At 34.4% G+C, this 9,686-nt stretch overlaps 1 pseudogene; it reads right to left on the bottom strand.

Moving 5' to 3' along the window:
* Window positions 1-217: 217 nt before the first annotated feature.
* LOC120583132 (nucleosome assembly protein 1-like 4) lies at window positions 218-2,711 on the bottom strand (annotated as a pseudogene).
* Window positions 2,712-9,686: the final 6,975 nt, after the last annotated feature.

Genomic DNA, 9,686 nt, shown 5'->3' with positions numbered 1-9,686 from the left:
CTGCAGCCATGATGGAATCCTCTACCTAATAAGCCTGGTATTGTGATATAATCATTACACGTTCAAGCCCCATAGAGAAGTACCTGTTTTTTCCTGCTGTATGCTTCGGTGAGTCAGATAGCTTTTTCCTAGAAATACATCAAAGATACACAAACAAAAAATTACAATTGGAGTCAACTTCAGCATTTTTTTTTTTTTACCTTTCACTTTCTAACACCTATTCTTCCCCTTCCTCACCTTCTTCAACATCATATTCATTTGTATGGCTTCTCCAGTAACATAATACACAGTATGTGGAACCATATTTTCCAGAAGTGCCAAGTTTAAAATTTGATGCTAATGTGAATTCTGAGCCTCATCTAGTGACTCTTTATCTCCAGATGCTATCAGTAGGCTGAAAAAGTTAGTGAAATCCTATGTTTTTCTGTTTTCTTGGTTGTTCTTATTGTAATCTTTTTCCTTTTTTCCAATCAGCACTACACCCATCACAGTCAATTATTTCAGACCCTTCAAAGCAAAAATGATCTGCCTTATGTGGCTTTAATTTTAACTTTTAAGTGAAGGGGACCAAAGTTTTGCCATCCTACAACTGTCTTTTAGAATATTGATTGTAAGCTGGTTATTAAGAAACAAAGGACTTAGAATATTCGAGCCTCCTCCTTTCCTGCCCCGATGGAAAGACCTGATTCCAGGAAGGAAATCTTGACTTAACCACCTTAGCTTAGTTTGAATTAAGTATGATAGATAGGAAGGATCCAGGAAGGGACCCGGTACCCTCTGTATTCCATTAATTCTGACTGGCGTAGCAAAAATGTACCTGCCGTGTATGTTACCCTCTTCCTCAAATACCTGTAAATTGCCTTTTTCACTTTTAAAATCTAAGATCCCTCCCTCTCTTTTCTCCTTTGTCCAAAATGTGATATATACCCAATTTTACTTCACAGTCTTTGGAAGTTTTATGCTTTCGGTAATTCCTTTTGCACACGTATTAAATTTTGATTTTCTCCTGCTCATCTGCTATATGTTGTTTGAATTATTAACCCAGTTAGAAGAACTTAGAAGGCAGGAGGGAAGGTTTTTTTTTTTTTTTTGGCCCCCACATAAGTTTTTGTCAGAACTTTATTGGTAAAGTACTCATTGTTTTCATTATGGAAATCTAAACCAAAAAAACATAGACTATCAGGATCTAAAATTTTTACTTTAATATCCCACAGGTTTTTAAAGATTGTTTCATCATATTTTTATACTAATTCACTTGCCTACTTGAAGATTAGAGCATATTTCCAGAGTGGGAGAGCCAGATTCTGGAATTCCATTGGGGTCTGGCTTTCCTACTGTTGCTGCTTTTTCTTCTGCTCTGACTTTTTTGTTTTTCAGGACTGTTTTAGTCCGTTTCAGCCACTATCACAAACTATCATACACTGAATGGCTTATAAACAACAAACATTTATTTCTCACAGTTTTGGAGGCTGGAAGTCCATGATCGAGGTGCCAGGATAGTCGGGTTCTAGTGAAGGTCTTTTTCTGCGTTGCAGATTGCTGACTTCTCACTGTGTCCTTACATGGTAAATAAGCAAGCTAGCTTTCTTGAGTCCTTTTTATAAGGACAACAATTCCACTTACAAGGGCTCTATTTCATAACCTAATCACCTCCTAAAGGCCTCATCTCCTAATATCATTGACTTGGGAGTTGGTATTCCAACATATAAATTTGAGAATGACACGAACTTTCAGATCATAGCAAAAATTCCACTCAGTCTGTGCTTTGCTTCATTTTCAATGTGCCATTCTACTTCTGCTTCTGGAAGTTCACCATTACCATAAAAAATTTCTCTCCTTGCCAGAGAAAGATAAGTTCAGTGTTGCATACTTTATTTCCAAGTATAAATTTCTTCATCAGTCTTGGCATCCAAATGAGTACATTTCACCAAAGTTATTTCAGTGCATCGGTCTTTTTTTTATTGCCTAGGTAAAGTTCCAGTGTAGCTTAAAGGAGTGTTAAAGATGGTTGTAAGTCATTCCTGTAAAGATACCAAAACCTGAAAATTCTGCATCACCAGTCCATGTGAATTTTTTTAAATTAAATTCCACTTTTAGGCAGCTTCTAAGAAATCTGAAGAAACATCATCGAATATCTGTCATCAAGATTCTTTTAGCCCTCAAAACTACTATGATAGGGCATCACAGTGGCATCTCTCACTCTTTGGGTATGGCTCCCAATAACACTGCCTCTTTTGCCAGGAAGAGCTTTTATACACCTCCCTGCCACATTAGCCTAGCTCAGTCGTCTCCCAAATTCTCTCCTTTGTACCCGTGATAGGTGCTTTGTCCGTCCAAAAGTTTGTCATTGTTCTGAACCCTGCCGATGCTTCCAGCCTCATTTCCAATCCTTCTCTTCACACATGTTCAAACCTGTGCCCCTACAGTACGTCAACTGTACCTCATTACATTCTAAGCACAGGATGTATTCTTATTTATTTCCTCCCTACTAAAACCCTTAAGGAGAGGGTTGCTAAAGTAATAAACCCTCTACCTAATAGTACATATAAAAATAAGTACCTAGTTAATATAAATGAAAGAATAAATGATAAGCATTGCTTATCACATACTGCATTTATTTTAATTACTGAGTACTTGCCTTACCTTGTTTTCTGACAAATAGATGTCTACTCACTTCCACCACTGCCATCACCAGCCCCTACTTCCATCATTACCACTAGACTATGAGGTCTTTGGGAACAAGAAAAACATGTTGTTAGCTTATGTCCCTTGAAGCACACACCACACCAACTGAAAAAATAAAATTGATATTTTAATTGAATTCATATTATTTTCTCAGATTGGCTTTTGCACTCTGTATATCACTATTTGGACAATTTTCTATCCCCTATAACAGGCCTTAAAATGCATTTTACAGTCTTCTCACTTCATCTTACAAGAGTTACTACAAAGAAAAGTCACTGTGAGTGTCTCAGCACTTATCATCAAGCTATTATGAAAAATTTTAAATGCTTTAAAATTGATTCAGCAGTTAAATATTTTTCCAGTGCTTCTTGGAGAAGCTCCCCAAATCTTCTTTTCCTCCTCCTTGTAACTTTATGTTATTTTTGTTTCTAGATATTTTTGCAGGATATTAAAATAAACCACTGAGACAAATCTATGAGGCAGTTTAAATAAACTGGAATTTGTAAGAACTTTCCTTTTAAACCTGTTACCTCCAGGGCCTCGTAAAGGCAGTATTTTGCTCTTGAATTAAATTCATTCTACCTTTTACTTTAGAAGCAATAGAGATTCTAGTATCAGGGCTCTTTATCTCAGCTTCCATAAGAGGCTAAACATATCTAAAAAGATAACTAGCACTGTGAGGAATGAGATATGAGAAACTGAGAAATTCATGACAAAGTTGGAGTTGAAGGTTCAAATCTGATAGCCAGATAACACCCTTGTTGGAAAACTGCTACAGTTTTGTCAGTGATGGGGTCCGGTGTTATAGTGAAGATGCAATTCTTGTACAAAAGACAAAAACTATTGTCCTCTCCCTCAATTTTAGTAACTTTCTTACATGGTGTTTGGGCTCATTGTCAAATTATGTCATTTTGTGGGTAGTCTTCCAGAACCTTCCCACTACCAACGGTGGCAATGAGATATCTGACTTTAAAATGCCCCCAAGAAATCAAATAATTTTAATTTCTTATTAAGAACCTCAGATTCTTAATCTATAAGACATTTCAATAATATATGCAGAGTGCTATATCATAAATTTAGTATGGAGGTTTTATTTTTTCTAAAATGAAAAAAAAAACTTAAAAAGAAGTTGTGAGGGAAGAAAATCAACTTTAATTTGCATGTCCTAAAGAAAAAATATCTCACTGTAGAATAAAAAGTTAAAACTCTTTTATACAATTAAGTTACATCTCACAATTGGAATCTAATATTCAAATAATATGAAAAATCAGATTGTGAAATTTTGTTAAAGAAATAAGCATTAAAAATATAACTAAACCATTTTGATTCAACTAAGGCAAAAAGTTCTGCTTTACTTTATTTATAAAATATCATATATTAAATCTTATTTGGCATTCTCGAGTTAAACAAACACAAAGCTGCTAACACAAACACATAAGAACATTCATGAAGGGATTCCAACAGAAGCAGGTGAACATTGGTACCATTACTTAACTAAAAAGAAGAGGAAAATGCAAGGTTTAGAGCCAAAAAATGTTTGTGGCACCCAATGTTTGAAGCTAATATAAATTTTCTTTTTTTGTTCACCAAAGGTTACTATCCACCTCACTCACAAAGATTTGGGTGATTCGGGGGTCAACACAGATCTCTCAGCAAGATTCTTTAGGAAGATGAAAAGAATAAAAGAAAGCAAATACTAAACTTACAACATTATTTTCAAAGAAAATATGTTAAAGAAGCTTCTCCAGCTGTTTTTCTGTTTTGTTGTTTGGTTTTGTTTTAGGGAGTGGAAAATGCAATCTCATCTTTGGGATCTAGGTTTCTTTGCGTGCAGAGCAATGTATCTTGTGTTCTGAATTTGCAAAGTCCTGCTGGAAACATTAAGAATCTTAGCAATAGGAATTCATCTGAAATATCTACTGCTTATATCTTCTTAGATTTTTGTTATTTCCATTTTGTGTAATCATAAAAAAAATAAAGTTTATCATTTCATAAAACTAACTTACTAAATTAGAGATAATAACCCACAGAAGATCATAAAATTAACTTTCCCTGAAGTGCATCATTAATTTTTATATCAATTAGTCAGTAAGTGGTGCTCAAATATATATAACATTTCAGAGGATTGAGATTAATTCTCAAACAGCAATTCAGGACCCAAGAACTCAGAAGAAGTTTGCAAACTCAAAATGAGTGAGAGTGAGCAACAAATTTCATAATTATGCTGCTCATGTATCTGTTATTCTGATCATCTGTATTCCCACACTTGAAATTTAATTCATTAAAGTTCCCAAGTATAAAAATCTGGAAAATATGATTGTGTGCCTTTATAAATATTCATAAATATGCATTTTATCATTTTGAGATTTTTGTGACCTAATAAGGATGCTTATCTTGCAATAGTTCTGTTTGGTCTACTCTTTTCTTTCTTCAAGAGCATATTACCACAGTTTACTTTAAAAAAAAAAAAAAAAAAAAAAAAGGCAACATCACAGAGTGAAACCACCAAAAAGAAATACTTTTGAAGGATGGTATAACAGAAGAAAAGTCTCTAAATAGATAGTCTGTATTTATCATTTTTCTCTTCTTATTCACTGGAAAAGATCCTCAGTCTCTCAAGAATCAGTTTTTGTTTATCAAGCAGATAAACAAAAGAATCCATAATTTATAATGTAAGAAAGATCATAAATTAAAATGCCATCATGTATATTCCCTCTGGCATTTTCTTTATCTAGCAGTTGGCTTCTCTATCTCTGCTAATTCTCAAAAACAAAACTAAATCTAGATGGTCTTCTTGTAAATTATGATAAATTTCTGGGAACATGGGAAAATCTTCAGCTACACTGCAATTGGCATCAGGTTTTTATGAACATCACCTAAAGATATCTAATTACAGAATTACTAAGTGAGTAACTAATCATAAATTCTAAGGTTTTCTAGTATTCTACTAATTTTTAAAAATTATTAATACCATATTGCTGGGCATCAATAGGCATTTTTTGTGCTTAGGAAAGTACCTGATACACAGTAGATATTCAAAAAATATTTTTTAAACGAATGATGAAAAAGATACTCCTGACTTTTCTTTATCATCTACCTCCATGTCAACCAAAGCTGCATTTTCCTCTATTACCATAATATAATATAATATTTTAAAGTAGCCTATCAAGTTCAACCATTGGCCCTTAAATATAATCTGAATCTTTAAATGTAGCTAACGCAATTTACCCGGATCCACTACATATTTACTGAAAACTGACTATGCAGAAAGTACTACGGGGACATAAGAGTCAGCCCCTGGCCCCTAAGGGCTTATAAAGTAGAAGGGACAGCAAGTATATTAGTGGTTATAAGGCAAGGGGAAATATAAGCACTATAAGAAAGGGAATATTCAAATGTTAACCAGGGCGCTCAGTGAAGGAGACATGGAAAAGGTGACATTTAAGATAAACTGTGAAAATAAGATAACAAGTCTGGCAGATGACATTAGAGAAATAGGGTACCCCAAGCAAGAAAACATAATGTACTTTTTAGGTCTATCCAAAGAACTATGACTAAACTAGTTTTTTACTAAAGCGAAGGGTCAATGTTAGCATGAAGTAAGAGAGTAGCCTGAAAGTTTATGTTGAGGCTGAGAAGTCTACACATATTTTAGTAGGTAATAGAAAGACATTTACGGTTTGTACCAGTCAGGGTCTGAAGCAAAAGCACATTCGAATACAACAAATAGGTGGGCTTTGACAAAGAGAATATTTCAAAGGTGTGGGCTGAGTAAGGGAAGCCAATAAAAGAGGGTGGAACAACATCCTGCCAGCAACAGCAGGAAGGGTTACTACCACTATTCTTGAAAAAAGGAAGTGGAAAAAGACATTACTGGAATGTACAGAGAGAAGTTACAACTGTAAGAAAGTTTTCCCTGACATGAGGCAAGCCCTTCTGTGGAGTAGGACAGGCTATCTATGGTGGAATAAGGAAAAAGAGAAAAAATAATCAACTTAATTCCCTGCTCGCTCCCTCCAATATCCTGCTAGTGACCCCTACTGGCTATACCCAACTGGAAGCCAGAGGCAAGGAAGCTCATGGATGCAATCCCTACAGGTCTGCCTCCTGGGGCACAAAACAGGAAACAAAAGAACAGAGTAAATCTGGAAGGACAAAAAGGAAATATCCTACACAAGCCTTTTGAACAAAGAGAGACAGTTCTTCTTAGGAAAATTAATTAAACAGGTATGGATAGAATCAACAGATGTGTAGATGAGGAAACTAAGAATATAACAGAGAAGACGAGTAAAGAAGATCAGCAATAGGACCATGGAAGTGGAAAAAGAAGTGAAAATTTATCTTGAAAACCTTACAGTGATAAATTTTGGGGTTTCTAAAGTATTAGATGTAAGGAGATAGGAAAGTTAGAAGCCCAAAATTTTGAATCTTCTTCCTGAGCAAACAAGGCCATTATTAAAAATATAACAATTAAGTGCTAGATTTTAGAGTAAAATACGTCATATTCCAAGGTTTTACTCACAGAAATGAGATAACCTGGGGGAATGTGTACTAAGAGCAGTCCTAAAAGTCAGACACAGTGCAGGACAGGTTTCTACCCAAGGTCACAGCAAAAAACACATCAAAATAAAGAGTCCTGATCAATTTCAGGCCTCATATCACCCATATACCCTTCCTGAAAAATCTATTTTAAAAAATAATACAGCTCTACCATCTCTCCCCCACCCCCCCAAAAATATCATCCAAATAACATGTTAATAGATAAGTTATAGGAGAGAACAAATGGGAAGTGTCTAACCTAGAATGCAAACTGAACAACTGTAGTAATTGTGGTTACAAAAAAAAATTGTATAGCTGTAGTTCTTGAAAGAAAGGCTACACAAAGTAAAAACAGTGATTTGACAATGAAACAAATAAAAATCCAAGAACATACCAACCAAAGCAAGGAGTAGAAGAAAGAGGAAGGAAGAAATGTCAATGTCAACACTTAAAACAATGTGGGAGCATCATAGGACTAAACAGGTAGATGAAAAGAACGATGCATCTGGAACAGGTATAACTGCATATAGGAATTATTACATGATAAAATGTATTTAAAATTAGAGAAGGGGAGTGTAGATTACTCGATAAATTATTTGGAGACAATTAACTAATCTTTGGAAAACATTAATATGAGAGCTGGTATCGTTTAGAAATCACTTCATCTGCAAGTAGAAGAAACCTCAATTAATAGTTGCTTAAATAAATTAGGAGTTTAAATGGCTGGTCAATAAGAACTCTGGAGATAGAGAGTTCAGGGCTGACAGCGGCTCAGCAATGCCATCCAAGACCCAGGTTGTTTTTCTTTCCACTCCACCACCACTACATTGCAGGCTACAGATGCCTGCTGCCCCTCATGACCTCAGGCCTGGGTTCCAGGCAAAAGAAAGGGGAAGATCACAGGTAAATGGGCATACCAGTCATACACTCAAATATTAACAATGGCAGCATCTGTAACTGGATTATTTTCATCTTTAGTTTTTCATGATATCTGAATTTATGCAATGTTTGTGCAGTGATTTTTGTCAAAACTAAATTATGAACCTACTTCCATTTTTCAGAAAGATTAATTTATCAAGGAAATCATAAATCTACTAAATCAATAAACATCACTGCTCTGTGATTTTCAGTATTTTGAATCATCTTAAGTTTTATTTTTGATACGGACCACTTACTAGATTTCTTATGGAAAATGAGCTATAGAGACAATCTACTTGTATGTTCTGAACCCCTCGGAGCACAAAAGTTGTGGGTTGGCTTAGCAATAATGCTGAGTCTCTAAGAACTTTATTTAATGCATTTAGGTAACCTATATATTTCCAAACATCTAATTGCAAATGTTAAAAATCATTTCCAGCATAATCTTCTCAAAAGGAAAAAATATGGGAATCTGAAGAGAAAAATCAACCTACAATGAACTTTTCAACATTTATCATTATTTTCAGATTTTGCTTAAATATTCTGTTCTGCCTTAGAATATTTCCATTTTCACCATATGGATGAATATAATTTTTGAGAATTTAATACAATTATAGAGTACTAAAAAGATTGCTGAATTTTGGAATATACAGAAATGTCTGTGCTTGAGTTAGAAATAAATCTTCACTGTTCCCTAAACTAAAATGGTTCCAATGATTAACTTATACCACATATTAAGGATTTTAATCAGGTTAATTATATCATAATGTGTAGGCTAGTTATACTAACACTGGTGGTAGAAAAGTACTTAAAGTGCAAAAGAAGAAAATGGTATTTAATGTTGGGTGACAGATTTTTCTTCATTCCTGGTCTTCTTTCTTCATTCCTGGTCAGGAAAACTATTTTCCACATGCTGTTTCCTAATGAGTCAATTTGTAGCCCACTCTAGACAACCTCTCAATGATGAAGAAAAGGGATATCCAACTAGTCTACCCTCCAGCCCCTAGCATGCCACTCATAGTCATTCCTTTAAACAGAAAGAGATTGAAAACTATCGTTTCTTTTTCTCTTTATTGTCTTCTCCACCTATAAGATCGTGTCCGGTTCATAAAAAAGAGCAATCTGCTACATTAACTGCTATCACTTTATTGTTAGTCTGAATCCTAGCTCTCAGGAGGTCCGTAATTTTTAACAAGTCACTAACTTCTTTGGCCCTCAGTTTCCTCACTAGTAAAATAGGTGCCATTGTGAAGATTAAGAAAGATCATGTTTCATTAGTGCCTTGCACATAATAATTTTGAATATATTTTAGCTGTAATATATATTATATATTATATATTATAATACATTATATTACTATTCTACTCTATTATTAAAATTTAATATATTTTTTAAGATGCGTACATTCTTGTCCAGCTTTCTCAATTAAACCATCACCCCATAAGGTGATCTCAACAATCTATCCTTGCTGATTTCTTAAGACATCTTATCTGTATTCCTTATTTGACAATGAAATTATATCCTATCTTACAAGTCACTTCCTA

The sequence above is a fragment of the Pteropus medius genome, unplaced genomic scaffold (genome assembly GCF_902729225.1).
Source record: "Pteropus medius unplaced genomic scaffold, Ma_sr-lr_union100, whole genome shotgun sequence".
Lineage (NCBI taxonomy): Eukaryota > Metazoa > Chordata > Mammalia > Chiroptera > Pteropodidae > Pteropus > Pteropus medius.
The sequence above is the reverse complement of the archived record's forward strand: the minus strand, read 5'-3'. Positions and strand labels throughout refer to the sequence as shown.